The sequence below is a fragment of the Anomaloglossus baeobatrachus genome, chromosome 7 (genome assembly GCF_048569485.1).
Source record: "Anomaloglossus baeobatrachus isolate aAnoBae1 chromosome 7, aAnoBae1.hap1, whole genome shotgun sequence".
NCBI lineage: Eukaryota > Metazoa > Chordata > Amphibia > Anura > Aromobatidae > Anomaloglossus > Anomaloglossus baeobatrachus.
In genome coordinates this window covers 11698029-11725551 of record NC_134359.1, presented here as the reverse complement: position 1 = coordinate 11725551, position 27523 = coordinate 11698029, and the positions used below count along the sequence as shown (strand labels likewise).

Below are 27523 nucleotides of genomic sequence, written 5' to 3'. Positions count from 1 at the left end.
ATATATACCTGGAATCTATGTGTGATTGCAGTACATTCATGGGCTTCTTTTCAGCTACCTCCTTAAAAGAATTACTCCATAGGGCCCTGTAAGGTCATTAATGCATATATTGAGCACTATGACGTGAACTTCATCCATTTGACATACATAATATGTACTGAAGTATGCACTGTGCCCCCCATACTTGTATCTCTGGAATCTAGGAATACGGTGCAGGATACTTATGATTTTTTTTTTTTTTTCTGTTACAGGGAATACACATTCGGGGTCTACAGGTAGCCATAGTCCCATGACTGACCTCCCTTGCCTCCTTACAGGTAGACATTATTATTATGTGAACTTCATCCATTTGACATACATAATATGTACTGAAGTATGCACTGTGCCCCCTATATCTGTATCTCTGGAATCTAGGAATACGGTACATTATTATTATGATTTTTCTCTATTACAGGGAATATACACACGGGGTCTTCAGGTAGCCATAGTCCCATTACAGACCTCCCCTCTTTGCCTCCTTACAGGTAGACCGATTACATGTACCAGTGTGTATCTTAATCTATGCATATACTGAGCATTATTCAGCAAGCCTAACTGTATGATGTAATAATTGGTTACAGGAGAAAAGAATAAACCCTACATACGGTCTGAACGTAGGCGACTAGGGACCTCTGTACCCGTTTGTTCACACCTATATATGAACTGTTCCCTACAGGTAAAATGCTCTGCCTTTTTCTGGTCTTCTCACTGAGATGTGTGGGTGATAATTATGAGGACATCCATTAATGGAGTATACCTTTTCTATAGGAATAAACCAATGACCAGCCACATCTGGAGGAGCTGTACTCTCCATAACCCATAGAATATTCTGTTTGTCCGTGTGACAAAAGGTATTTACTACCCTGTTCATGTATAATCTGATAGATGGGATACAGGCTCAAACATATTTTATATTCGTTTACAGGACCTATATTTTGATCCAGACACTTAGTGATAACCGGAACATCAGGAATGCATCTAACTTCCTGGCTACAATAGACAAACCCGCTATACCTGTACTTCTCTACCCCGGAGAGTCAAGGTAAAAGATAGATAGCCCCAGGCCGATAAGATCCTTTCCAACTCTATCATGAGTATGAATTATGATACATTATGCATCACACAATGGATATTCATTGCCTTCTTTGACATATAGGCACTATCCGATGGGAAGCGGTAACCACTATTTGGTTTGGAGATAGTCTTTCCCTGGCATCCTTTAAGAACACAAGCACTTTATCACAGGGATCCACTACCTTGTAAGTGATCCTGAGGGCTATGACCTCATTAAGATTGCAGTCTAAAGAATATTCAGATTAATACCTATTTACTTACTTATGCATCATTTATTTGCAGGTGTCATTCTTTCCAAGGAGTGATTCCTCTATTTATCCCCTGATGATCCCCTTATACTGCGTTAGGGGGGTGAAACGCGTCGGGAGAGCTAGGAGATCCACAAGCTAAGTGGCATCCTAGACTCTAATCTAACCTTCCAGTATTGTTAAACTAGGGAAATCTATGTAACAGTAGAACCCTAGACACCTAACGCCTATTGTCTCTGTTGTCTATGGTTCTGTATATCTGTATTACATGTTAATCACGATAAGTTGGTGGTGGTAACCCCCGCTAGAGATTAGCAAGGACGGCGAGTCTGACATACATCTATTATGCCAACTTAGGCTCAATTAAAGTGAAGTAAGCTAAATTATGAGGGAGAGTCACAGCACATACTAAGCAGTATCATTCTGACAGTGACGAATCTATACTCCTACTTCACTTGTTCAGCTACATTGTCTGGGGCTGTCCCTAGGCGAGGGCACTGTTTGTCTGACACCTGCACCTGCACTTGATCTTTTTGTTTATATGTTTCTATGCCTATTTATGAGACGAACAATATGTTTGTTCTGTTTTAATTAAATTAAATAAACGATTTTATAAGAGTAGATTTAATAGTGGTGTTTTGGATAAATACTACTCTATACAACATTTTGTTAGTGGTTCAGATATCATTTATGGCGGGCTTCCTGTCAGGACCCATTAATACTACAAAGTGGCTAGATGATGCTGATGAAGTGTTCTCGGAAAGAACACCAGAGGGCCTAGGGAACACCAAAAATAACCTGAAAAATATCTTTTCAGACCTACTGCTGGCCTATAAGCTGAATATAAAATCATGGTGGGAGGTGCAGTCCCTTGAACAATATATAAAACAAAAAATTGTACCTAGAGGGTTGAGGGTCAACCTAGTCCCGGCGGAACGCTCCAGGACAGAAAGCCTTCTAAAAAGGTGGGAAGAGGAACTGACAAACTCATCCATTAGGTTGATGACCATCCTGGTGGATGAGGAAAAAGTCACCTTGGAAAAAACTTCCAAGGATTTACAAACCCTGAGGGAGGAAGCTCTAAAACATCAAGGAGATTCAGACTTCGGCACCAAAGAAATTGCATTACAAATAGCTGTGGATAAATACCAGCAAAATTTAAAGGCAAGAAAGCACAAGCACTTTCTGAGAGATCTGGGGGACTTCTCAGGTAGTAATAACGTGTCATTGCCGACGGGAGGAGCATCTTTTGACCCCTCCTCATCGGATCTTTCTGACTCAGAACCTCAGGGCCAACCGAATAGGAGTAGAAGCAGGGGCAGGAGAAACTTTAGAAATAGAAACAACTGGAGTAGACCAAACTATAGACAGCCGAGACAATGGGATCAGGAACTACAGCAACCCAACTTATCCTTACCTTATGGATCATTGGCACATGGGTCTGGGCAGAGAGCCACATTAAATCCTCCAACTGCCCCTACTCCCTCCTTACCGTTACCTGTGACACAATCACTACCCCTCCCAGCAACATCATCTTCTTTTTTAGGGGCAAGAGACCCATACAATTTACGGAACCATATATCAAGAAACCCCAGGAGAAGATAGTCCCTCAAGACTCAATGGGATACCAGGTAATCAATCTCTCTAAACATACTCTTACAGACACTGAGAAACGAGTTCTCAGTTATGGCCTATCATTTGTTCCAACAACAAGGTTTGACCCCTTCAACTGGGTGAAGGATGTGGAACTGTTTCTTAGAAAACTAAGATGGAGAAAATTCTTTAAACACAATGATAGGGCCGAATGTGCTAGGCTGGGAATAGCAATGGAGATGCTGGATGATGTCAGATTGCTGGCAGATCTATCCAATGATAATGGTAATCATACAGGAAAGGGTCCCTTCACCGATTTAAAAACCAAAAGCACTAGAATGCCCCCGGCGACGGATTGTAGTAGTTTGGACATTTTTTCCAAATTAGTTTCCCAAGATTTATGTGCTATCCAACCGAGAATACGATCCACTCAACCTAATTTAACAATGGAAGAGTGGGGAGCACTAAGGGATTTGGAAAAAAATACGAATCTGACTATCAAACCGTCAGACAAAGGCGGAAATATTGTAGTGATGGATACAACAAACTACCCTAGTATGTGCAGAAAGATCCTATCGGATGTCACTACCTACGAAATTTTAACAAAAGATCCCACAGATCAATATACAGGCCTGCTGAAAGATATTCTTGAGAAAGCCTCAGACCTTAAACTTATTTCTGATAAGGAATTGGATTTCCTCCTCCCCAAACACCCAGTAATAGCTACGTTCTACGCTACCCCAAAAGTTCATAAGGGCCTATCTCCACTTAAGGGACGCCCAATTGTGTCGGGGATAGATGCTCTTAGTCAGAACTCCAGTATTTATTTGGATAAAATCCTTCGCCCTTTCGTCATCAGTTTACCATCGTATGTCAGAGACACAAACGATTTAATATCTAAACTAGATGGTATTGTTTTGGACTCTGGAACCATTTTAGTTTCAATAGATGTGGAACAGCTGTACAGCAGCATCCCACATGAAAAAGGGCTGGAAGCAGTACGATATTATCTATCAACAAGAGGGAATCAATATAGTGCACATAACGAGTTTGTGATGGAGATGTTAACATTCATACTGACACACAATTATTTCCTATTTGGGGGGAAATTCTACCACCAGCTGAGGGGCACGGCAATGGGGAGCCCGTGTGCCCCCACCTACGCCAACATGTTCCTTGGCTGGTGGGAAGACACATGTGTTTTTAGAGAAGAAGATACGGTGTTCTGTCCCCACATTCATATGTGGGGTCGCTATATCGATGACATCCTCGTCCTGTGGACGGGGGGGACTGCACTGTTCCTCCAGTTCATGGAGAAATTGAACATAAACAATCTAGGGCTTAAATTCACCCATGAAATAGGAGGTGAATCTCTAGCCTTTTTGGATGTCAAAATATTCAAGAACATGGACGGTACTTTATCCACCTCTATTTTTAGGAAACCCACAGCCACCAACAGTCTTCTCAAATGGGAGAGTCATCATCCCACACCTTTGAAGAAAGGCATCCCGAAAGGGCAATTCTTGCGCCTTAGGCGTAATTGCTCATCCCTGAGAGAATTCGAACTACAGGCGGTTGATATGAAGGGAAGGTTCCACAGTAGGGGCTATCCAGACCCTATTGTGGAACAATCATATCGGCATGCCAAAGAGAGGAACAGGAAAGACCTACTGGTGTCCAAAAAGAACGAGAATAAGAACGACATCATTAGACTTATCGCGACTTATGATGATCAGAGCATGAAGACAATGGAAATCCTTAAAAGACATTGGCCCATTTTGAAGGCCGACCCAGACATATGCGACTCAATCTCTGTCAATGCCAACGTCACCTATAGGAGAGGGAGATCCATTAGGGACTTTCTCACTCACAGTCATTTCATACCGCCTAAAAGCACAGGGACATGGTTAGACAGGAAACCCATAGGAACCTTTAGATGCGGTAGATGCACCTATTGTCCCCACATCAGTCAAAGTAAGACCTTCTATAATCAAAAAACCAGGAGAGTATTCAAAATCAGGGACTTTGGGAACTGTAGAACGGAAGGTGTGGTATACCTGTGTACCTGTTCCTGCCCACGTGGATACGTGGGTAAAACCAAAAGACAGCTACGAATAAGAATTGGGGAACACATAGGTGACATCGTACACAAAAGAGATACAGCCATAGCCAGGCATGTTAACCTCATCCATGGGGGAGACCTGAGGAGTATATCCTTTCAGGTCATCGAAGTCATCCCTAAACCCCCACGCAAGGGAGATTGGGACAGAAAAATCCTGCAGCGAGAAGCTAGATGGACGTTTCTGCTGGACACAGTCTCCCCAAATGGCCTTAACGAAATGATCAGCTTTCATAGCTTCATATAGTGATTCTGGCCACAACCGCTTCCAACTGACAGGATAGGATCTGTTTTTTACGTTCTATACCCCGCGTATGGTCATTGCATACCATATATTAGCAATACTAATATTAGACTGCAACAACTATGGGTCTATTCCCCTATATGATCTAAGAAAGATGTCATCCCGGACCCAGGGAAAGCAAGAGCAATTATCTTTTTATTCCATATTGTCCATCCAATACTGAATGCTCCAATACTTAATGGTCCTTTATGCACCCCATCATGCACGATACCTATATGCCAATCAGGTGTGCCCTTTATGTATTAAGTAATGTTTTTCATATATTCCGTGACCCAAGTGGTTATGGAACTATATGGAGTGCAATTATGTGCTCCATAATTATGATCTCCGTCCTGACATTACCCCGCCCAGACGTGGAAAGCTATGCGCTCCACTGTGGGATCCAGTACATCCTCCAGTACCGCCCCTTGCAAGTCATCTGACTTACATGTTATATGACGCATAGCGAAGTATGTTTCGTAATGCGTACCTGTGTGTACACCACATTACTCTCCCCAGTCTAGCCACTGGCAGGTCACTTAACCCACTAATGTGTTTGACACATGGCGATGGACTTATTGCGATGTAGTTAAACTACACGATCTAACACATCCCTCAGCACCGCCCCCGGCAAGTCACCTGACCGTAGAGGCATGTGACATACAGTGATACATCACTTCCGGCCGACGGGGCCGTGACACATAGCGATACGTCACTTCCGGCCAACGGGGCACTTCCGGTTTACGGGCGGGACTTTCAATTCTGCCCGGAAAAGGTTTAAATACCTTATCCGGGAGCCTGGAACGGACAGGAACAGCAGACGTGGTGGTCTCCCTGACATCCTCCCCTGGCATCCTTGGACCGTGGGCTCCCAGCGTGCATAGAGTGTTTTCCACTCGGGACTGACAGTCCTTGCTGGTTGAGCCCATAGGATGGTAAGTGATCTGCCTGCCTAAGACTCTAGGATTATTTGCTGAGTTTCAGGGTTCTTTTAAGCATAGATACTAATCCTGTCCTTAGTGTGTAGGGGACAGGACCCTGTACAACCGCAATATAGCTCCAAACCCAGTTTACATTTCTCATGCTCCCTGCCTGGCGTTGTCTATGGGATCTGTGAGGTAAATACCACACATGAATAGAGGACCTCCGTTGTATCTACAGGGAATATATACCTGGAATCTATGTGTGATTGCAGTACATTCATGGGCTTCTTTTCAGCTACCTCCTTAAAAGAATTACTCCATAGGGCCCTGTAAGGTCATTAATGCATATATTGAGCACTATGACGTGAACTTCATCCATTTGACATACATAATATGTACTGAAGTATGCACTGTGCCCCCCATACTTGTATCTCTGGAATCTAGGAATACGGTGCAGGATACTTATGATTTTTTTTTTTTTTCTGTTACAGGGAATACACATTCGGGGTCTACAGGTAGCCATAGTCCCATGACTGACCTCCCTTCTTTGCCTCCTTACAGGTAGACATTATTATTATGTGAACTTCATCCATTTGACATACATAATATGTACTGAAGTATGCACTGTGCCCCCTATATCTGTATCTCTGGAATCTAGGAATACGGTACATTATTATTATGATTTTTCTCTATTACAGGGAATATACACACGGGGTCTTCAGGTAGCCATAGTCCCATTACAGACCTCCCCTCTTTGCCTCCTTACAGGTAGACCGATTACATGTACCAGTGTGTATCTTAATCTATGCATATACTGAGCATTATTCAGCAAGCCTAACTGTATGATGTAATAATTGGTTACAGGAGAAAAGAATAAACCCTACATACGGTCTGAACGTAGGCGACTAGGGACCTCTGTACCCGTTTGTTCACACCTATATATGAACTGTTCCCTACAGGTAAAATGCTCTGCCTTTTTCTGGTCTTCTCACTGAGATGTGTGGGTGATAATTATGAGGACATCCATTAATGGAGTATACCTTTTCTATAGGAATAAACCAATGACCAGCCACATCTGGAGGAGCTGTACTCTCCATAACCCATAGAATATTCTGTTTGTCCGTGTGACAAAAGGTATTTACTACCCTGTTCATGTATAATCTGATAGATGGGATACAGGCTCAAACATATTTTATATTCGTTTACAGGACCTATATTTTGATCCAGACACTTAGTGATAACCGGAACATCAGGAATGCATCTAACTTCCTGGCTACAATAGACAAACCCGCTATACCTGTACTTCTCTACCCCGGAGAGTCAAGGTAAAAGATAGATAGCCCCAGGCCGATAAGATCCTTTCCAACTCTATCATGAGTATGAATTATGATACATTATGCATCACACAATGGATATTCATTGCCTTCTTTGACATATAGGCACTATCCGATGGGAAGCGGTAACCACTATTTGGTTTGGAGATAGTCTTTCCCTGGCATCCTTTAAGAACACAAGCACTTTATCACAGGGATCCACTACCTTGTAAGTGATCCTGAGGGCTATGACCTCATTAAGATTGCAGTCTAAAGAATATTCAGATTAATACCTATTTACTTACTTATGCATCATTTATTTGCAGGTGTCATTCTTTCCAAGGAGTGATTCCTCTATTTATCCCCTGATGATCCCCTTATACTGCGTTAGGGGGGTGAAACGCGTCGGGAGAGCTAGGAGATCCACAAGCTAAGTGGCATCCTAGACTCTAATCTAACCTTCCAGTATTGTTAAACTAGGGAAATCTATGTAACAGTAGAACCCTAGACACCTAACGCCTATTGTCTCTGTTGTCTATGGTTCTGTATATCTGTATTACATGTTAATCACGATAAGTTGGTGGTGGTAACCCCCGCTAGAGATTAGCAAGGACGGCGAGTCTGACATACATCTATTATGCCAACTTAGGCTCAATTAAAGTGAAGTAAGCTAAATTATGAGGGAGAGTCACAGCACATACTAAGCAGTATCATTCTGACAGTGACGAATCTATACTCCTACTTCACTTGTTCAGCTACATTGTCTGGGGCTGTCCCTAGGCGAGGGCACTGTTTGTCTGACACCTGCACCTGCACTTGATCTTTTTGTTTATATGTTTCTATGCCTATTTATGAGACGAACAATATGTTTGTTCTGTTTTAATTAAATTAAATAAACGATTTTATAAGAGTAGATTTAATAGTGGTGTTTACTGGTGGTTGTGATATTATTGTTGTGGTGTTATCCCTTGTTGTTCTTTTGTTGCTGCCTTACTGCTCTTGCTTTTCCAATTATTTTTCTGAGAATTTGCAATGTGGCTGAATATCTTTTATCCCTGTCTGTCTCATTTGTGTTTCCATCACACTCCTGCCCCTTCATTACCTGGGGGGAGGGGGGAACAGATCAGCTTACTCAGATGTATACTAAGGCACGGGACTTCAGCATCTCCACCACCAGGGGTAATCCAGAAGTTAGAGATAGCCTATGGTCCTCTAGCGTGAGGGACAGTATAGGAGCCCCCTGTCCGTCGGTATCACACAGTCACGTCTAAGTATCCAGTTTTCTCTGAAATGTTGCAGGTATTCAGTGTAATATATAGCCGTCTGCAGTCACGAAAACAGTCCTTGATCCACGTCGCAGTTCAGACACCGTGATTCTCCTATCAGATTCCCTTTAGTTGTTTGTTTCTGCCATCCCTGCGGGGTTTCCTGATATAAGGAGCGCGTCTTACATGTCTTACAAGTTTACGTTGATATTATGGTAACTCTTTAAGTGAATCTTTGCTGCAGACGGAACGGCTTCTCTCGTTCCATATTATTGTTGGACGGCAGCCATAATAGTTGTTAATGGATGAAAACCTACGTCCACATTAGACTCTTGCATCTCGCGCACCACTAAATGATTTATTGGATACTTCCCCCATTATAAGCTTTTACACGACATTGAGGAAATTCACTCCTGATAATATAAGCCACATTGTAATCCGAACGTGCTACTAATACGTAAACATCTTCTGTGACAAAAATCATTAAAACATTTTACATTTTTCCCTTGAGTCAAAGAAAGACGCAGAAAACTGATTGAAAGCCCAAAACATTTTCAATAAGAAAATGGTAAAAAAAATGAAATTTCCAATCAGACGATTTGATTGAAAATCTGTTTGTTGTGGAATCAATAACAAAGCCAATGTTCAGCGCTTCGCTCGCTCCGATCACAATTGATCATATTGGTTCTAATGTGGATATCATTGTGTAATTCATGATCATTTACTTTACGCTGAAGTTCTTCTGAATTTTCAAGATCCCTGCTTCTTGTCAGTGAATGAGCACTTTAAGATTTTCATTGGAGGATCATTATGGCACGGACCTCCTTTCTCAGGACTGAAGATTGCCCGCATTTGGCACGATCCTCTCCTCTGTTTGCTACAATGTATCAGATTCTATTTCTATTAGAAACTTGCTGCACTTTGTGAAATGTATCAATCTCATAACATGTGAATACAAGTGATAATGTGCATGTTCTGGAGGAATAAATACAGGCTCCTGCAGAGCAGAGGATCGCCATCAATATACAAGGAATATTAACCCATTGTGGTCAAAACAGAAATAAGAGTTATGATCTGCATCTAAGGAAAAACAAAATCCATGCAACACACAAGATCACCAGATGGAGCCGTGAACAACACCCTCCATACACCATCAGCATTAACCTATAAGACCTGCAGAATAAATAGGAAATATCCCTGAGATCAGCAGATTGAGGATCTAAAAACACAGGTGCCTGGAGGAATATTTACACCGAGGCGGCTCCATCCCAGGGTCACAAATACCGCCAGATTCTAAGTGTCAATCATTGAATATTCATTCGTCTTCACATTCTGAGTGTTCCCTCCACATCAGACTTACACTTTGGGAATGGAAAGAATTAACAATAATTAGCACTTAAATTTTGGAGAAAAAAATGGTAAAAAAGTTAAAAGTTTCCTGAGACGTTCCAGACTATTTCCTGCAGATCGCACTGGCGCAGCCATTCTAATAAAATGAACGGAAGGCTTCAGCGTTGGATAAGTTCGGGTGACGGATCTGTCTCATGTTGTGATGTCATAGTGCATGTCAAGATGGTAACGTAGTAATTGTTAATAAAAGCTCCTGAACTGGCCCTCAGGCTAGGGGGCCCTACCTGTCCCTTATCCCAGAGGTACTTCTGAAGGTGAAGAGGTCTGGACCGCCAGCATAGCCCTGACTCCTAATCAGCCCTGGTCTAATACCCCAGTACTTCTGAAGGTGAAGAGGTCTGGACCGCCAGCATAGCCCTGACTCCTGATCAGCCCAGGTCTAATACCCCAGTACTTCTGAAGGTGAAGAGGTCTGGACCGCCAGCGTAGCCCTGACTCCTGATCAGCCCTGGTCTAATACCCCTTCTCCCCCAAACCATGAAAGAACCAGGACTGAAGTGGTAAATCCCACACAGAAAGACAGACAGGGGGAAACAAAACTCAAACTCCAGCAATCACTCACAGAGGTGTAGACAATATGTGATCAGGAGGAAATAAAGAAAAGGAAGGAAATAAATCAGACAAGAGAATTTCCACAGCACAGCAGAGTACCGTACAGCAGTGCTTCAGAGGCTGGATCTCCATGCACAATGACTGGAATCGTATAAAGCCATTATCAGCATGGAGGAGCAGATGCCGACATGTTTTAAAGGGCGGAGGCGGCTGTAATTGGTCTCCACAAACCCATGACCCTAGCAGCAATTCACAGGCCAGCAGAAATTAACGTCTGCTAAACCGATCACTAGTAAGCACACAACAGGTCTCAGGGAGCAATTATAAAGCACCAGGTGGCGTCAGGCTGTGCAGTGTGAACAGGGGCAGAAGGCGCCATGACACCTGCTGAGTTCAGAGCTGAACGCCGGGTGACTCTTCACTGCGTCCGATCCCATTGAATACTTGATGCAATTCTTCTTCTTTCACAGAATTCATCAGCGCTCGCCTGAATGTCCCCCCCTAATCTGTCTGCTGAGCTTTAATCAGACAAACATCCACAGAGCAGATGAAGAGGTCCAGGTCATCTAGAAGTTTATAAAAAGAATCCTGGGGTAAGAAGCTTTGAAAAGTTGCAAAGTTTTGGTACATTGTGAGGCTGCGCTGACATTTCGTAGCTTTTGACCTTACCATCACAAAGCTGGGGTGAGACGGGAAGTGGTGACTCCGGCCCATCAGTCATAACGAGAAGCGTGCGCTGCACCACAAATCCTACTCCAGTCCTGGACTAGAATGGAGGACGGTGAGCACCACTCATCAGATGCTTGAGATTGTCTAAAGGCCGCGTCCACCATAACCCATGCGTGGTCTGATCCAGCCGTGGCCGTCCAGCAGGATCGCATTACAAGCTTGGTTTGAATGGTCCGAGTCATGGCTCTGCACAGACTGGAGATGTGTCCCCTTCCCATACTCTGCCGTCCATGTCCGGTGCATGCTGGGTACAGGATTATAAGGCGCGTCCTCACCAGCTCCATCCTCAGGAACATAGAAAGACACGGCACGTGGGGAGCGGAGGCACAAACTGCTCTATAAGGGCTCTGTCCGTGTTACAGGCCATTATATGGTGCAGTGATGATACGACTGTCCACAAATATCATTCCCCTGTTATGAAGGTGACGATGGAAAAATAAAATGAAAATATTTCTAAAAATTAGGAAAAGAGGAGAAAAAACAAAATCTGTTCTCCATTATCTCCGCGTAATCTATCGCAGCTTATTCCAGAAGCGGCTGTTTTTGGTGAGTTCCTCTGCATATCCTCCCTGGTTACATATCCCCCTGCGTTACCGTGTGGTATCAGGACTAGTCCAGATATCAGTAGGGTCTTGGTGCCGCGGTGATGACCTTTCTCCGCGCTTTCCCGTCAGATCTTGTTATCCTCTTGCACATTTATTAGCGCTGCTCCCGCTGAGACGCCGTTCCGCCTTCTGATATTTGTTTCTGGCCGTGAGCGGTTGATACATAAAATACATATAAAGGCCGAGCTTTGAAGAGAAGCGTCGGCTCCGATCCTCTCTGTTCTATTCATCCCGGGAACGTTACCAGTGATTAGCGGCGCCGTGTCCTGGGAGATTTACTGCTGCATATTAAAGCGCGCACATTATGTGCACAATCAATGACGACCCATGGGGTCTGAGGTGAAGAAATGCTGGAAAGCAAGCATTGCCGAAAACACACTGCTACAATGTGACACCGGAGCAGGATCTGCTACAATGTGACACCGGAGCAGGATCTGCTACAATGTGACACCGGTGCAGGATCTGCTACAATGTGACACCGGAGCAGGATCTGCTACAATGTGACACCGGAGCAGGATCTGCTACAATGTGACACCGGAGCAGGATCTGCTACAATGTGACACCGGAGCAGGATCTGCTACAATGTGACACCGGAGCAGGATCTGCTACAATGTGACACCGGAGCAGGATCTGCTACAATGTGACACCGGAGCAGGATCTGCTACAATGTGACACCGGAGCAGGATCTGCTACAATGTGACACCGGAGCAGAATCTGCTACAATGTGACAACAGTGCAGGATCTGCTACAATGTGACACCGGTGCTAGATCTGCTACAATGTGATACTGGAGCAGGATCTGCTACAATGTGACACCGGTGCAGGATCTGCTACAATGTGACACCGGTGCAGGATCTGCTACAATGTGACACCGGTGCAGGATCTACTACAATGTGACACCGGAGCAGGATCTGCTACAATGTGACACCGGAGCAGGATCTGCTACAATGTGACACCGGAGCAGGATCTGCTACAATGTGACACCGGAGCAGGATCTGCTACAATGTGACACCGGAGCAGGATCTGCTACAATGTGACACCGGAGCAGGATCTGCTACAATGTGACACCGGAGCAGGATCTGCTACAATGTGACACCGGTGCAGGATCTGCTACAATGTGACACCGGAGCAGGATCTGCTACAATGTGACACCGGAGCAGGATCTGCTACAATGTGACACCGGAGCAGGATCTGCTACAATGTGACACCGGAGCAGGATCTGCTACAATGTGACACCGGAGCAGGATCTGCTACAATGTGACACCGGAGCAGGATCTGCTACAATGTGACACCAGTGCAGGATCTGCTACAATGTGACACCGGTGCAGGATCTGCTACAATGTGACACCGGTGCAGGATCTGCTACAATGTGACACCGATGCAGGATCTGCTACAATGTGACACCGATGCAGGATCTGCTACAATGTGACACCGGTGCAGGATCTGCTACAATGTGACAACAGTGGAGGATCTGCTACAATGTGACACCGGTGCAGAATCTGCTACAATGTGACACCGATGCAGGATCTGCTACAATGTGACACCGGAGCAGGATCTGCTACAATGTGACACCGGAGCAGGATCTGCTACAATGTGACACCGGTGCAGGATCTGCTACAATGTGACACCGGTGAAGGATCTGCTACAATGTGACACCGGAGCAGGATCTGCTACAATGTGACACCGGTGCAGGATCTGCTACAATGTGACACCGGTGCAGGATCTGCTACAATGTGACACTGGTGCAGGATCTGCTACAATCTGACAACAGTGGAGGATCTGCTACAATGTGACACCGGAGCAGAATCTGCTACAATGTGACAACAGTGCAGGATCTGCTACAATGTGACAACAGTGGAGGATCTGCTACAATGTGACACCGGTGCAGAATCTGCTACAATGTGACACCGATGCAGGATCTGCTACAATGTGACACCGGAGCAGGATCTGCTACAATGTGACACCGGTGCAGGATCTGCTACAATGTGACACCGGTGAAGGATCTGCTACAATGTGACACCGGAGCAGGATCTGCTACAATGTGACACCGGTGCAGGATCTGCTACAATGTGACACAGTGCAGGATCTGCTACAATGTGACACCGGTGCAGGATCTGCTACAATGTGACACCGGTGCAGGATCTGCTACAATGTGACACCGGTGAAGGATCTGCTACAATGTGACACCGGAGCAGGATCTGCTACAATGTGACACCGGTGCAGGATCTGCTACAATGTGACACCAGTGCAGGATCTGCTACAATGTGACACCGGTGCAGGATCTGCTACAATGTGACACTGGTGCAGGATCTGCTACAATCTGACAACAGTGGAGGATCTGCTACAATGTGACACCGGAGCAGAATCTGCTACAATGTGACACCGGAGCAGGATCTGCTACAATGTGACACCGGTGCAGGATCTGCTACAATGTGACACAGTGCAGGATCTGCTACAATGTGACACCGATGCAGGATCTGCTACAATGTGACACCGATGCAGGATCTGCTACAATGTGACACCGGTGCAGGATCTGCTACAATGTGACACCGGTGCAGGATCTGCTACAATGTGACAACAGTGCAGGATCTGCTACAATGTGACAACAGTGGAGGATCTGCTACAATGTGACACCGGTGCAGAATCTGCTACAATGTGACACCGATGCAGAATCTGCTACAATGTGACACCGGAGCAGAATCTGCTACAATGTGACACCGGAGCAGGATCTGCTACAATGTGACACCGGAGCAGGATCTGCTACAATGTGACACCGGAGCAGGATCTGCTACAATGTGACACCGGAGCAGGATCTATCTGCTACAATGTGACACCGGTGCAGGATCTGCTACAATGTGACACCGGTGCAGGATCTGCTACAATGTGACACCGGAGCAGAATCTGCTACAATGTGACACCGGAGCAGGATCTGCTACAATGTGACACCGGTGCAGGATCTGCAGCCGTCCCCTCGTCTCTCGATCTATGGAGATGCTGAGAAGGGATGGTTTGGGACAAAGTGGGGTCCTGGGCAAAGATGTAACGTGGGGCCCTAAATGCTGCTGTGGCGCTCCTGAGGCTCTGGTCGCCACAGGGTACTGAACCTCAATTAAGGTGCGGTATTCATCGCAGGTAAGGAGGGGGTTAATCCCCGGTGTTCCACATTCACACTCTACATACAGCTTAGATCTTAGGAGCCTTCTCACAGGGGAGTGATGGCTCAGGGAAGGCGGGGAGGGGGGGGTGACTTCCCGGTCACTGAAGCTAGCCACCTGGGGGGCGGGTTCCACTTGGGGTAGAAATAGGCGCAACACACTCACATCAGCAGAACAGAACAGAGCAGACCCGTCAGGACCATACTTCGGGTAAGACATCTCTGGAAAACTTGCACTTTACTGGGCCCGGGGCTTGGAGCGGGAGCTCAGCCGGGTACCTGACTGCTGACGGGGACACCCTAGAAATAGGACTCTCTCTCCCTCTCTCTCAAAACACCGGTGGTGACCCCTTAATGGATCTGGGATCGACCTGAGCCCATCACGGCAGTGACCAGTGTGAACCCGCAGAGACTGTGTTGGCTCATGCTTACCGGCACCGCCGCCCAGCGGTAAAGCGCCAATGGCCATTATAACCCTCATCATCTACCCAGGGCACGCTCCGCCTGTGGGGAGCAATAACATATCGGCTGCAATAACTCCTGCCCCGGCGAGGAATCCTGCAGCGGCGGCTACTACTGGCCGCAATCCACAGGTGGCGTCACGACAAACTCTCCCAAATACCCCGCTTCCCCCACCATTTACTGTACGCTTCGGGGCAACGGAACTGGCCAAGGCCACCCCGTGACAACGCCTGACCCAAAACAGCCCGGCGACGAGTAGGTTAACCGCCTGCCCCGTGGGGCGCTACAGAGCCATATTGCCCCGTCACACACAGGCATCTAGGTCACATTTACATGCGCTGAGTTTCCAATCACCCGATGATCAGCAGCATATTGCTCATTCATTGGCCAATTGCCGACCTGTTTACACCTATGAACTCTCATCTCCGTGCATCCGAAATATGTGGCTGATACATACACAGCATGTGACACACACAATGCATATTACACACACGTATACACCGAGCAGATACACATACAATGCATATTACACACACGTATACACTGAGCAGATACACACACAATGCATATTACACACACGTATACACCGAGCAGATACACATACAATGCATATTACACACACGTATACACTGAGCAGATACACACACAATGCATATTACACACACGTATACACCGAGCAGATACACACACAATGCATATTACACACACGTATACACCGAGCAGATACACACACAATGCATATTACACACACGTATACACCGAGCAGATACACACACAATGCATATTACACACACGTATACACCGAGCAGATACACACACAATGCATATTACACACACGTATACACCGAGCAGATACACACACAATGCATATTACACACACGTATACACCGAGCAGATACACACACAATGCATATTACACACACGTATACACAGAGCAGATACACACACAATGCATATTACACACACGTATACACCGAGCAGATACACACACAATGCATATTACACACACGTATACACCGAGCAGATACACACACAATGCATATTACACACACGTATACACCGAGCAGATACACACACAATGCATATTACACACACGTATACACCGAGCAGATACACACACAATGCATATTACACACACGTATACACCGAGCAGATACACACACAATGCATATTACACACACGTATACACCGAGCAGATACACACACAATGCATATTACACACACGTATACACCGAGCAGATACACACACAATGCATATTACACACACGTATACACCGAGCAGATACACACACAATGCATATTACACACACGTATACACCGAGCAGATACACACACAATGCATATTACACACACGTATACACCGAGCAGATACACACACAATGCATATTACACACACGTATACACCGAGCAGATACACACACAATGCATATTACACACACGTATACACCGAGCAGATACACATACAATGCATATTACACACACGTATACACTGAGCAGATACACACACAATGCATATTACACACACGTATACACTGAGCAGATACACACACAATGCATATTACACACACGTATACACCGAGCAGATACACACACAATGCATATTACACACACGTATACACCGAGCAGATACACATACAATGCATATTACACACACGTATACACCGAGCAGATACACACACAATGCATATTACACACACGTATACACCGAGCAGATACACACACAATGCATATTACACACACGTATACACCGAGCAGATACACACACAATGCATATTACACACACGTATACACAGAGCAGATACACACACAATGCATATTACACACACGTATACACTGAGCAGATACACACAATGTATATTACACACACGTATACACTGAGCAGATACACACACAATGTATATTACACACACGTATACACCGAGCAGATACACATACAATGCATATTACACACACGTATACACTGAGCAGATACACACACAATGCATATTACACACACGTATACACAGAGCAGATACACACACAATGCATATTACACACACGTATACACAGAGCAGATACACACACAATGCATATTACACACACGTATACACAGAGCAGATACACACACAATGCATATTACACACACGTATACACTGAGCAGATACACACACAATGTATATTACACACACGTATACACCGAGCAGATACACACACAATGCATATTACACACACGTATACACCGAGCAGATACACATACAATGCATATTACACACACGTATACACCGAGCAGATACACACACAATGCATATTACACACACGTATACACCGAGCAGATACACACACAATGTATATTACACACACGTATACACCGAGCAGATACACACACAATGCATATTACACACACGTATACACCGAGCAGATACACACACAATGCATATTACACACACGTATACACCGAGCAGATACACACACAATGCATATTACACACACGTATACACCGAGCAGATACACACACAATGCATATTACACACACGTATACACTGAGCAGATACACACACAATGCATATTACACACACGTATACACTGAGCAGATACACACACAATGCATATTACACACACGTATACACCGAGCAGATACACACACAATGCATATTACACACACGTATACACCGAGCAGATACACACACAATGCATATTACACACACGTATACACCGAGCAGATACACACACAATGCATATTACACACACGTATACACCGAGCAGATACACACACAATGCATATTACACACACGTATACACCGAGCAGATACACACACAATGCATATTACACACACGTATACACCGAGCAGATACACACACAATGCATATTACACACACGTATACACCGAGCAGATACACACACAATGCATATTACACACACGTATACACCGAGCAGATACACACACAATGCATATTACACACACGTATACACCGAGCAGATACACACACAATGCATATTACACACACGTATACACTGAGCAGATACACACACAATGCATATTACACACACGTATACACTGAGCAGATACACACACAATGCATATTACACACACGTATACACTGAGCAGATACACACACAATGCATATTACACACACGTATACACCGAGCAGATACACACACAATGCATATTACACACACGTATACACCGAGCAGATACACACACAATGCATATTACACACACGTATACACCGAGCAGATACACACACAATGCATATTACACACACGTATACACCGAGAAGATACACACACAATGCATATTACACACACGTATACACTGAGCAGATACACACACAATGCATATTACACACACGTATACACCGAGCAGATACACACACAATGCATATTACACACACGTATACACCGAGCAGATACACACACAATGCATATTACACACACGTATACACCGAGCAGATACACACACAATGCATATTACACACACGTATACACTGAGCAGATACACACACAATGCATATTACACACACGTATACACTGAGCAGATACACACACAATGCATATTACACACATATACACTGAGCAGATACACACACAATGCATATTACACACACGTCTACACTGAGCAGATACACACACAATGCATATTACACACATGTATACACCGAGCAGATACACACACAATGCATATTACACACACGTATACACCGAGCAGATACACACACAATGCATATTACACACACGTATACACTGAGCAGATACACACACAATGCATATTACACACATGATACACTGAGCAGATACACACACAATGCATATTACACACGTATACACTGAGCAGATACACACACAATGCATATTACACACGTATACACTGAGCAGATACACACACAATGCATATTACACACGTATACACCGAGCAGATACACACACAATGCATATTACACACACGTATACACTGAGCAGATACACACACAATGCATATTACACACGTATACACCGAGCAGATACACACACACAATGCATATTACACACGTCTACACTGAGCATATACACACACAATGCATATTACACACGTATACACTGAGCAGATACACACACAATGCATATTACACACACGTATACACTGAGCAGATACACACACAATGCATATTACACACACGTATACACTGAGCAGATACACACACAATGCATATTACACACACGTCTACACTGAGCAGATACACACACAATGCATATTACACACACGTATACACTGAGCAGATACACACACAATGCATATTACACACACGTATACACTGAGCAGATACACACACAATGCATATTACACACACGTAGACACTGAGCAGATACACACACAATGCATATTACACACATATACACTGAGCAGATACACACACAATGCATATTACACACGTATACACTGAGCAGATACATATACACATTATATATATATATATATACACACAAAGAGCACATACATTTAGCTCTTCTATTGAGTCCAGGACCTTCAGTTAGATCACGGTCACATGACCAGTCACATGATCCTGGTGTCACCAAAGTTCCTGCTGTAGACACTTGGAGCCCCCAAGGGGGTAAGGACCCTTGGCAATGGCCCAGTTTGCCCTAACACTGACCCTGATCCTAAGACGCTGAGAGCCGAGCGTCAATCTCTCTATATTATTCTCTGCTGTCTATTAGGATGTCAGTATCGTATCATTCAGCACATCCTGAGATCTGCAGAACAGCTCATCAGTCCGGGATGTGACACAATGTACGAAATTCTCAATCTACCAGTAAAGGCGTCAGATCAGCATTTACTTATACAAGAGATGGGAGGTCATTACTCATCGCCATATGTGCGGACGTGCAGTGCGGACTGGAGGGGCCGGTGCAGAGGAACAGCAGAGCAGAGTATGTGGGATGGTGCTGAGAGCTGCAGAAAAGCAGAACTGGCTATCCTAAAAAGCTCCCAGTCCAACATAAAGCCACAGAGCTGGATATACTGACCAGTATATGGAGACAAGGCACCGGGAGCAGCTGAACAGCAGAGCTGGCTATCCTAAACAGCAGCCAAACCAACATGAAACAGCAGAGCTGGCTATCCTAAACAGCAGCCAAACCAACAGCAGAGATGGCTATCCTAAACAGCAGCCAAACCAACAGCAGAGCTGGCTATCCTAAACAGCAGCCAAACCAACAGCAGAGCTGGCTATCCTAAACAGCAGCCAAACCAACATGAAACAGCAGAGCTGGCTATCCTAAACAGCAGCCAAACCAACATGAAACAGCAGAGCTGGCTATCCTAAAAAGCTCCCATGGATAAAATTACTTTCGGTCTATTATAGCGCAATAAGGACGCTTGCTGGTAATATTTGTTGTACTTTATTAAGTACTCCTATTGATACAACAATTGATTCATCAGTTACCTGATGAAAGCATTTTTGCTGAAACGCGTTGTATCAATAGGAGTACTTACTGAATAAAGTACAACAAATATTACCAGCAAGTGTCCTTATTGCGCTATAATAGACCGAAAGTAATTTTATCCATATACCCTCTCCCTATTGGGAATCGGTAATAGCTGCAAAAGACCTGCTGACCCATTAAAGAATCCAGCTGGGTAGCTGGAGGATCGAGGAGAAAAACCTGAATTCCATGGTGCCGGTGGAGCTCAGGAGCCGACAACGATACCCCAAGTCTGGATTCTTTAAGCCTGAACACAGGATTTAGATTGCAGGATAACTCCAGACTGATAAGCTTTCACTGAAGTTGTGCGGGGGCGCACAACATGCAAAGGTGAGCAGTTCCCATTATTTAAATGCTAAAAGTTTTCCACGGATGCTTCTCATAGTGCGGTTGTTCCCTTATCTATTTTCTAAAAAGCTTCCAGTCCAACATAAAGCCACAGAGCTGGATACACTGATCAGTATATGGAGACAAGGCACCGGGAGCAGCTGAACAGCAGAGCTGGCTATGCTCAACAACAGCCAAACCAACATGAAACAGCAGAGCTGGCTATCCTAAACAACAGCCAAACCAACATGAAACAGCAGAGCTGGCTATCCTAAACAACAGCCAAACCAACATGAAACAGCAGAGCTGGCTATCCTAAACAACAGCCAAACCAACATGAAACAGCAGAGCTGGCTATCCTAAACAACAGCCAAACCAACATGAAACAGCAGAGCTGGCTATCCTAAACAACAGCCAAACCAACATGAAACAGCAGAGCTGGCTATCCTAAACAGCAGCCAAACCAACATGAAACAGCAGAGCTGGCTATCCTAAACAGCAGCCAAACCAACATGAAACAGCAGAGCTGGCTATCCTAAACAACAGCCAAACCAACATGAAACAGCAGAGCTGGCTATCCTAAACAACAGCCAAACCAACATGAAACAGCAGAGCTGGCTATCCTAAACAACAGCCAAACCAACATGAAACAGCAGAGCTGGCTATCCTAAACAACAGCCAAACCAACATGAAACAGCAGAGCTGGCTATCCTAAACAACAGCCAAACCAACATGAAACAGCAGAGCTGGCTATCCTAAACAGCAGCCAAACCAACATGAAACAGCAGAGCTGGCTATCCTAAACAGCAGCCAAACCAACATGAAACAGCAGAGCTGGCTATCCTAAACAACAGCCAAACCAACATGAAACAGCAGAGCTGGCTATCCTAAACAACAGCCAAACCAACATGAAACAGCAGAGCTGGCTATCCTAAACAACAGTCAAACCAACATGAAATAGCAGAGCTGGCTATCCTAAACAACAGGCAAACCAACAGCAGAGCTGGATATGCTCAACAGCATCAGGACAAATATAACACAGCACGACTGGATGTGCCAAACAACGCATGGGGAAGTGTGGAACAAATAGCAAAAGGGTTTTTCCCATAATAAATGTTTATTAAATATAAAACCAGCAAGTGATTGTCACACTATGGACAAGACAAGGTGCCCCATTAGCATGTTAGTACGCCCCTGTGGGCCCTTGTGGGCGTGCAAACATGGTAATGAATGCGCAGCCACACAGGATGGTCGCGCTCACCTCTCCACTGCCACCGCGTCTGAGTCCTGGATTTCAGCTCAGTGCGCATGATCCCGCAGATTCAGTCATGCGCACTACATGGGTTTGAAGCCAGGACGCGTACACCCGGCTTCATAGTACACATAGGTGTATGCAAGAGAGCGGAGATCCCAGCACTGGAGCAGACGAAGTGGTGAGTAACATTGTGTCTCGGGTGACAGACAGTCCTGTGGTGTCCGGTAGTAAAAGGTCACATTGTTTGGCTGCACAAACTGCTCCCTATTACTCCTGCTTGATGTATCTGGTATCCTATGTTTCCCCCTGCTTGGTTTTCATCTCTTTCCCTTTTGGACCCTGCGGAGTTCATCACCTTTTCAGCTGTTTTTATCAGCACGTGGTGTCATTATATATATATATATATATATATATATATATATATATATATATATATATATATATATATATATATGCCCTCATATCCCCTTACTCAGAGCTGGTGATGAGTCTTGTACCCTGCACTAGTCTTCAGTGCGGGCAGTCGGCTCGCATTCATCTGGTGTAACCGGTTGCTGTTTGCGGTTCCTCTCCCTGAGGCTTCTGGAGATAACTTGTTTTCTGTTTTCGATTGTTTGCTGTCCCTGTGTGTCCTTTAGCGCTCGGTGGGGTTGATGAAAAGCTCATCCCATCCGCTCCCTACCTCGGGCCCAGATCAGGGCCAGCCTAGGGCCAGGTATCCGGCTCAGCGCACAGGTGATGTACCTGCACCTAGCCTGACACATGGTGACTCCAAGGATGCATTCATTAAAGGGGAAGTCCCCAACTGAGCGCTCCGTCTGTGCTAATGAGGTATAGAAACATTGTATGAGGGATCTCAATTCTGGAGCACGATTCTTACTATGACCAAGTACAGGATTGTCCAGAGGGATCCACCGTGATCCAGTCCTTGTCACTTATCACAATCTGCACACAAGATTCTGGCTAAGAATAAAAGAAACATTACAATTATACTACAAAAATGTATCAGGAGAAATGAGCAGAATGACAGAAGACACAAGACGCGGCTCGTCCTTGAGATGCGGCTTCATGTTTCATTACGAAGGCGCCAATAAATCGCCTCCGCGGGAGCCGCGGCAGCTCACAAATGAAATGTTGTTAAAATGTCCTAAATACAACAGAATCTCATCCCAAGGAGCCATTATAGAAATTGATGAGGTCTGGATTCCCTTATCATGATCTCTGAGGACCCATTATGTAGGAAAAGCGGAGGTAGAAGTATAGCGGTGATATAGAGGTAATAGTATAGCGGTGATATAGAGGCAGAAGTATAGCAGTGATATAGAGGCAGAAGTATAGCGGTGATATAGAGGTAATAGTATAGCGGTGATATAGAGGTAGAAGTATAGCGGTGATATAGAGGTAGAAGTATAGCGGTGATATAGAGGTAGAAGTATAGCAGTGATATAGAGGTAGAAGTATAGTGGTGATATAGAGGTAATAGTATAGCAGTGATATAGAGGCAGAAGTATAGCGGTGATATAGAGGTAATAGTATAGCGGTGATATAGAGGTAGAAGTATAGCAGTGATATAGAGGTAGAAGTATAGCGGTGATATAGAGGTAGAAGTATAGCAGTGATATAGAGGTAGAAGTATAGCGGTGATATAGAGGCAGAAGTATAGCGGTGATATAGAGGTAGAAGTATAGCGGTGATATAGAGGCAGAAGTATAGCGGTGATATAGAGGTAGAAGTATAGCAGTGATATAGAGGTAGAAGTATAGCAGTGATATAGAGGTAGAAGTATAGCGGTGATATAGAGGTAGAAGTATAGCAGTGATATAGAGGTAGAAGTATAGCGGTGATATAGAGGTAGAAGTATAGCGGTGATATAGAGGCAGAAGTATAGCGGTGATATAGAGGTAATAGTATAGCGGTGATATAGAGGCAGAAGTATAGCGGTGATATAGAGGTAATAGTATAGCGGTGATATAGAGGTAATAGTATAGCGGTGATATAGAGGTAGAAGTATAGCGGTGATATAGAGGTAGAAGTATAGCGGTGATATAGAGGTAAAAGTATAGCAGTGATATAGAGGTAGAAGTATAGCAGTGATATAGAGGTAATAGTATAGCGGTGATATAGAGGTAGAAGTATAGCGGTGATATAGAGGTAGAAGTATAACGGTGATATAGAGGCAGAAGTATAGCGGTGATATAGAGGTAGAAGTATAGTGGTGATATAGAGGTAATAGTATAGCGGTGATATAGAGGTAGAAGTATAGCAGTGATATAGAGGTAAAAGTATAGCGGTGATATAGAGGCAGAAGCATAGCGGTGATATAGAGGTAAAAGTATAGCTGTGATATAGAGGTGGATCAATCATGTTTTGGGGTTATGTTGCAGCCATGGGTAGAGGGAAGAATGGAGTCAATGAAATTTCAACAAATTCTTCATGCAAACATAACACCACCTGTAAGAAAAGCTGGGAGGAGAGAAGAGGAAAAAAGAGGATAAAAGAGGACGGCTTCTACAAATGGATGATAATATTAAACACACATCAAATTCCACAAAAAACAACCTCAAAAGGTGCAAGCTGAAGGTTTTACAATTACCTCACCGTCCCCTGATCTAAACATCATGGAAAATCTGTGGCCAGAGCTCAATAGAGCAGAGCATGCAAGACGAGCCAGGGATTTCACAGAACTGGAAGACTTCTCCAAGGAAGAGCAGTGGATACAAGACGAGCCAGGAATCTCACAGAACTGGAAGACATCTCCAAGGAAGAGCAGTGGATACAAGACGAGCCAGGAATCTCACAGAACTGGAAGACATCTCCAAGAAAGAGCTGAACATGCAAGACGAGCCAGGAATCTCACAGAACTGGAAGACATCTTCAAGGAAGAGCAGAGCATGCAAGACGAGCCAGGGATTTCACAGAACTGGAAGACTTCTCCAAGGAAGAGCTGAACATGCAAGATGAGCCAGGAATCTCACAGAACTGGAAGACTTCTCCAAGGAGGAGCAGTGTATACAAGACGAGCCAGGAATGTCACAGAACTGGAAGATGTCTCCAAGGAAGAGCAGTGCATGCAAGACGAGCCAGGAATCTCACAGAACTGGAAGACTTCTCCAAGGAAGAGCTGAACATGCAAGATGAGCCAGGAATCTCACAGAACTGGAAGACGTCTCCAAGGAAGAGCTGAACATGCAAGACAAGCCAGGAATCTCACAGAACTAGAAGACATCTCCAAGGAAGAGCAGTGCATGCAAGACGAGTCAGGGATTTCACAGAACTAGAAGACATCTCCAAGGAAGAGCAGTGCATGCAAGACGAGTCAGGGATTTTACAGAACTGTAAGACATCTCCAAGGAAGAGCAGTGCATGCAAGACGAGTCAGGGATTTCACAGAACTGGAAGACATCTCCAAGGAAAAGCAGTGTTTGCAAGACGAGCCAGGAATCTCACAGAACTGGAAGATGTCTCCAAGGAAGAGCAGTGCATGTAAGACGAGCCAGGGATTTCACAGAACTGGAAGATGTCTCCAAGGAAGAGCAGTGCATGTAAGACGAGCCAGGGATTTCACAGAACTGGAAGACTACTCCAAGGAAGAGCAGTGGATACAAGACGAGCCAGGAATCTCTCAGAACTGGAAGACATCTCCAAGGAAAAGCAGTGTTTGCAAGACGAGCCAGGAATCTCACAGAACTGGAAGATGTCTCCAAGGAAGAGCAGTGCATGTAAGACGAGCCAGGGATTTCACAGAACTGGAAGACTTCTACAAGGAAGAGCAGTCACATACAAGACTATCCAGGCCAGGAATCTCTCAGAACTGGAAGATGTCTCCAGAGAAGAAAGGAGGATAATCCATCAAACAAGAAGGGACAGACTCTTGACTGCTACAAAAAGTGTTTACAAGCTGTGATACTCGTCAAAAGGGGTGCTACTAAGTACTAACCATGCAGGTTGTCCAAACTTTTGCATCTGCCCTTTTTTTGTTAATTTTAAAATGTAAAAGATTAAACATACAAAGGTAATGTGTCATCTGTAACTTTCTGCCTTTTAGAGATTATTTCATCCTCAACTTGCTTAACTGTTCACAATAACAGTAATTTTGACCAGGGGTGCCGAGACTTTTGCACACCACTGTAGAGGTAGATGCATCATGTATAGAGGGTGCTCGATGTATGTTATTTTTTTTAATATTTAAAATTTTCTTTTAAATTTGTAACATTCTAATCTTTGTCGCTTGCATTGCATATAAAGGACAAATTATCGCTATATATCATTTGTTAGGACACTTCTAGGAAAGACGCCCTGGTGGAAAGTCACTGCCTTCATATTCAGCCCATGATGGGATGTTCTTCCAGCATTTGGGGTCCATCATTGGGTCATTGTATGGATCATCCAGTCCGGGCAGGTCTGACCCTGAAATACATGCTGTTCCCCCAGTTCCCCAACTATTACACTGTATGAGAGTGCGAGGTCAATCAGTAAACTCAGAAATCTTTTTGACAATATTGTGCAGTGTGAATAGACGCCTGTGGAGGATATAATTGCACATGGGTTATTATTTTTCTATTTGATGACTTCTTTGTTGCTCGGCTTTGTACTTTGTTCCCTCGTTGTATCAGATCTGTCAGTGTGAATTTCTATATGAAGCTCTTTGTTTTGGACGGGAAGATGGCGGCTGTCGCAGCAGATTAGGAGGGAATCCCGGACACGTCTCATCTGCTACTAATAGATTTAAGGAG

The 27523-nt window shown here is 44.5% G+C and overlaps 1 protein-coding gene and 2 long non-coding RNA genes across 4 annotated transcripts in view; 2 read left to right on the top strand and 1 right to left on the bottom strand.

The window, feature by feature from the left end:
* The window catches only part of CNTNAP5 (contactin associated protein family member 5), a 356337-nt gene that overhangs the window by 253069 nt on the left and 75745 nt on the right, over nt 1-27523 (bottom strand). The gene's annotated exons all lie outside the window — the stretch shown is intronic.
* LOC142244927 (uncharacterized) lies at nt 806-1951 on the top strand. Its single transcript, XR_012724720.1, has 4 exons — nt 806-890; nt 965-1081; nt 1196-1298; nt 1396-1951. It is a non-coding gene; the product is annotated as an uncharacterized LOC142244927 (long non-coding RNA).
* Nucleotides 2677-8449, top strand: LOC142244925 (uncharacterized). 2 transcript variants are annotated; one of them, XR_012724717.1, is made up of 8 exons: nt 2677-2992; nt 6771-6840; nt 6978-7047; nt 7144-7238; nt 7331-7413; nt 7488-7604; nt 7719-7821; nt 7919-8449. It is a non-coding gene; the product is annotated as an uncharacterized LOC142244925 (long non-coding RNA). The 2 variants fall into 2 exon arrangements; XR_012724716.1 differs by lacking the exon at nt 2677-2992 and adding an exon at nt 6068-6291.